This window comes from Mus caroli, chromosome 3 (genome assembly GCF_900094665.2).
Source record: "Mus caroli chromosome 3, CAROLI_EIJ_v1.1, whole genome shotgun sequence".
Lineage (NCBI taxonomy): Eukaryota > Metazoa > Chordata > Mammalia > Rodentia > Muridae > Mus > Mus caroli.
Window position 1 is genome coordinate 70,923,813 of NC_034572.1, and position 5,138 is coordinate 70,928,950.

The window sequence follows — 5,138 nt, forward strand, 5'->3', positions numbered from 1 at the left end:
CTTACACAGGTCTTGTGTGCACTATCACAGTCTCTGTCATTTCATACATGTATCATTTCATACATGTAAAAGTGTTATTTTCTTGCAGTTTTCCACCACCTCTTGGTCTTATGGTCTTTCTACCTCCTCTTCTACATAGATCCCCAAGCCTTGAGGGAGGTGGTTCAATTTTTTTTAATTTATAGTCTAATCAATAAAAATTTTAAAAAGGTATACTAGAGAAATATTTGTCCAAATGTTCTAATGGCATATTGCTATATCCATAGACAAGATATAACCCTTATCAGAGAATATTCTTTGCAGTAGTTGGTAAATAGCATAGAGATCTGGACAATTTGAAGAGTGAGAAACTTTAACAAAAATGAGATTTTTTAAAAAAGATTGCATTTACACAATGCAATATTGTTCAGTTATTAAGAATAATGAAACTATAATATTTGAAGGAAAGTGAATGGTACTAGAAAATAGTCAAACTGAGTGCTGTAACTCAGATCCAGAAAGAGAGATGGCTAATGTATTCCCATATATGGATGTCACAGTTATAAATTTTATTTTCCTTTTCTTGATAATACATTTTATATGATACATTCTGATTATAGTTCCCTCTTCCTCTACTCCTAGTCCCTCCTCACCTCAGTCTATTTCAGACTCATTCTCTTTCTGTCTTTGCTAGAAAACAAGTAGGAATCCAAAGAATAATGAAAATAAAAAGATAAGATAAAGTAAAACAAAAAGAAACAGCCCAGAATAGGACAAAACAAGCATAAGGAAAGACTATAAAGAAAAAGCACAAGAAACATAAATAGACACAGATACATGCACATATATGCATTTACAGGAATCCCATAAAGAATAAAACACAAATACACCCACACATACATGTTTTTATGTATGTGTACATATATTAAATATATACACACTTTTTATATGTATATATATATATATACACACACACACACACACACACACACACACACACACACACACACACACACACACACACACACACAGGCACACACAGAAACAGAGCAAGCCAGAAAAGGTATAGGAAGGAGACCTTGGAACCCTCACTCCTAAATGGGATAATGGGATGTTTCCTCCAAATCCCTCCTCTTTGGGCTCAGATGCAAAAGAAAAATCTCTGATTTAACCTTAAAAGAAATATGACACCTTCCAGGTATCATTTAATTTGTTTCATGTTGGCTATCATGTGCATGCCCTGTGCACACTGTCACAGAAATCATAGAATACTCTGTGTATTCTTATGTGTTTCTATTCAGGAGCGTTTAGCAGGCCTATTTTCCTATATCACTTCCCCTCTGGCACTTACAGACATTCTACCTCCTCTTGTGCAGAGTTTTCTGAACCCTGAAGGGAGGAATTTGATGAAAACATCCCATTTAGGACTCAGGGTTCCAGGGTCTCTCCTCTCTGTACTTTTTCTGGATGTAGGTCTTTTTATTTGTTTCCTTCTGTTTCAGAAAGGCATCTATCTTCTGATGGCTGAGAAAGGCACACTAGATCCCAGGCCTATCTAGGCACAGTTTCTTGACCATCCAGGGACTGTCAGACATTGGCTCAATGTCATGCAATGGGATTTACCTCCAATCATATAATGGTTAGTTATTACTCTAATTATTATGTCACTATTACATCAGCATATCTTGCAGACAAGTCACCACTGATTGTAGATCAAAGTTTTTGTAGCTGGGTTGGTATTTACATTTCTCCTTTTGTAGCATGCAGAGTAAATTGCAGTAACCTGATCACTATATATTAGGAGTGAATCCTATACATTAGGCAAGAGCTTGTCTTTTCCATGTTCTATGAGTTTTGTAGGTGCTGTCTTTAGCAATAGGATCTCACCACCAGTTCTTCGAGAACAACCAATAGCCTTAGCAATATCATGGACTGTTTGGGTATTTCCATAGTGCCTTTTGGCTAACAACTCTACTACACATATCCCATTCACTCCATTGGAAGTTTTTTTACATTAGATATTTTCTTCATTTACATTTCAAATGCTATCCCCAAAGCCCCCTAGACCCTATCCCCACCCTTCTCCCCAACCCACCCACTCCTGCTTCCTGGCCCTGGCATTCCCCTGTACTGGGGCATATGCTCTTCACAAGACCAAGAGCCTCTCCTCCCATTGATGGCCAACTAGGCCATCCTCTGCTACATATGCAACTAGAGATACAAGCTTTGGGGGGGGGGGATACTGGTCAGTTCATATTGTTGTTGGGTTGCATACCCCTTTAGCTCCTTGGGTACTTTCTCTAGCTCCTTCATTAGGGGCCCTGTGTTCCATCCAAGAGAGGACTGTGAGCATCCACTTCGTATTTGCCAGGCACTGGCATACTTCACAAGAGAGAGCTATATCAGGGTCCTGTCAGCAAAATCTTACTGTCATATGCAAAAGTGTCTGGGTTTGGTGGTTGTATATGGGATGGATCCCCAGGTGGAGCAGTTTTTGTAATAAGAACACATGCTCCACTATGCTCATAGCAGCCTTATTTATAATAGCCAGAAGCTGGAAAGAACCCAGATGTCCCTCAACAGAGGAATGGATACAGAAAATGTGGTACATTTACACAATGGAGTACTACTCAGCTTTTAAAAACAATGAATTCATGAAATTTTTAGGCAAATGGATGCATCTGGAGGATATCATCCTGAGTGAGGTAACCCAATCACAAAAGAACACACATGATATGCACTCATTGATAAGCAGATATTAGCCCAGAAACTTAGAGTATTCAAGATACAATTTGCAAAACACATGAAATTCAAGAAGAAACAAGACCAAAATGAGGATACTTCACTCCTTCTTAGAATGGGGAACAAAATACCATTAAGAATTGTTTTAGATATTACAAGGTTTCTGTATTTCTATTTGGATCTGAAATGATGTTTCAAGTTCTGTGAAGAATTGCATTGAAATTTTGATAGGGATTGAATATGTATATTGCTTTTGGCAATGTGACCATTTTGTACTATCTTAATCTTATTGGCTCATAAATATGGGAAAACTTTTAATGTTGTAATAAGTTCTTCAATTCAATTTCTTTCTTCAATGTCTTGAAGGTATTTTTTTTCAGGAACATACAAATGTCTTTATTCAAAAATACAAAATAAATTATCTGTAGGCATGAACAATGACAGCAGTAAGCCATTATATATTGTCAATGGAAACCAGAAACTGATAGTTACACTGGTCAGCCAGCCTTCTCTTCAGTAGTGTTCTCCAGGTGACTTCTCTGAAGTTTTCAGTGAGGAACCTGCCTTGAACTTCCTGTCACACTTCATTGATTAGGGCAAAGCAATATTCTAGGAGTTGGAACATGTCACCTCACATACCCTCTCCAGTTCCACCCATTGCATCCATTCCAAGGTCCTTCTCTTCTTTAGGAATTTCTGTCACTACAGCTTCAGATATATTTAGCAAGGAGGCCACCCAGCAGCATCCAGTAAGGCAGTTCTTAAGCCTTTGTTGTATCAATGATTCCCTTTTGCACCATGTGAAAAAGTCTCTCAGCTTGATGTCATAACCAACTCCTGAGGAACTCTGTAGAATTTTCTCAATTATCACAGACCCTTGGACATCTGCATTCTTAGCAATTGTCGTTGCAGGAATTTTAAGTGCTCTTTTAATAATATCTCTACCTATTTTTCTGATCTTTATTAGCAGGCTTGAATGAATCCAAGGCTGGAACACACCGAAGCAAAGCACAGCCCCCTCCTAGAACAATGCCTTCTTCTTCAACAGCTGCTCCTGTAGCATTGAGAACATCTGTAACTCTGTCTTTCTTCTCATTCACTTCAACATCACTTATCCCTCCAACCTTCAACACAGTTACTCCATCTGAAAGTTTAGCAACTTGCTGGTTTAGCTTTTCCTTTTCCTATTCACTAGTTGCGATGTCTAGTTGCTCAGGGATTTCTTGAATACATTTTTCAATGTGAGCTTTGTCAACTTTTCCTTTCAAAAGCATGCCATCATCTTATGTGACAATGACCTCTCCAACTTTTCCTAAGTCATGAGCGTGAACATCTTGAAGATTTAGATTCAAGCCCTTTTATCCAAACACAGCACCACCAGTAACAATAGCTATATCTTTAAGCCGGTTCTTCCTATTGTCCCCAAACCCAGGAGCTTTGACTGCAGGTACAACAGACTGAATACTAGAAATTTTCTTTGCACTCAACAAAACATAGGCATGTTGGAAGTCACAATTTTTACCTTTTGATGTGTTAATAAAATACGTGGAAATATATCCTCTATCAAACTGCGTGCTTTCAATATTTTCAAGCTCATAGTTCAGGGATTTCCATCCTTCCCTATGACAAACCACTTTCTTCCAACCTTTTTCCTTGCATCAGAAATAATGTTCCCAGTGTCTTTGTCTCCATTTGCAGAAATTGTAGCAACCTGAGCAATTTCTTCAGGGATTGCCATAGGTTTAGATTGTTTCTTAAGTTCAACAATTACAGAATCGACAGCCAACATCCCACCTCTCTGGATTTCCATGGGATTAGCCCCTTTGCTGATCTTTTAAAAGCCCTCCTTGGCAATAGATCAAGTGCCAGAACAGTGGCATAGGTGGTGCCATCCCCAGCCCCTTCATTTGTGTTATTGGCAACTTCCTGAACAAGTTTAGCTCCAATATTTTTGTATTCATCCTTTAAAGCAATTGACTTTGCCTCAGTGATCCCATCTTTTGTTACTTTGGTACTTCCCCAACTCTGTTCAATAATCACAGTTCTTCCCTTTGGCCCCATTGTAACAGCTACAGCATCGTCTGCTAAAATGTCGAGCATCCACACCAACTTTTACATCTTTGGCATAGGCCGAAGTGAGATGAGGAGCCAGTGCCTGGGACACTGGTCTCATCTGGGGAAGGACTGTGAGTGATGGGAACATTTCTGCAAGGCAGCAGCAGGAGAGCAAGAGGTGAGACCGTCTGTCTGCAGTGAGTGCGGGACACAGTCGTCTTAAAGGTCTTCTAATCACAAAAATAATTCACATTTTATCTTAGAAATTCTAATATTTCCTATAGTTTTGAGGGTATTATTAAAGATGTTTTCCCTAATATCTTTCTCAGTATTTTTTATTATTTTATATATAGAAATGCTAC

The 5,138-nt window shown here is 38.6% G+C and overlaps 1 pseudogene; it reads right to left on the reverse strand.

Annotated features, from left to right (window-relative positions):
• Nucleotides 1-3,298: 3,298 nt before the first annotated feature.
• Nucleotides 3,299-4,924, reverse strand: LOC110291850 (annotated as a pseudogene).
• Between the last annotated feature and the right edge of the window lie 214 nt (nucleotides 4,925-5,138).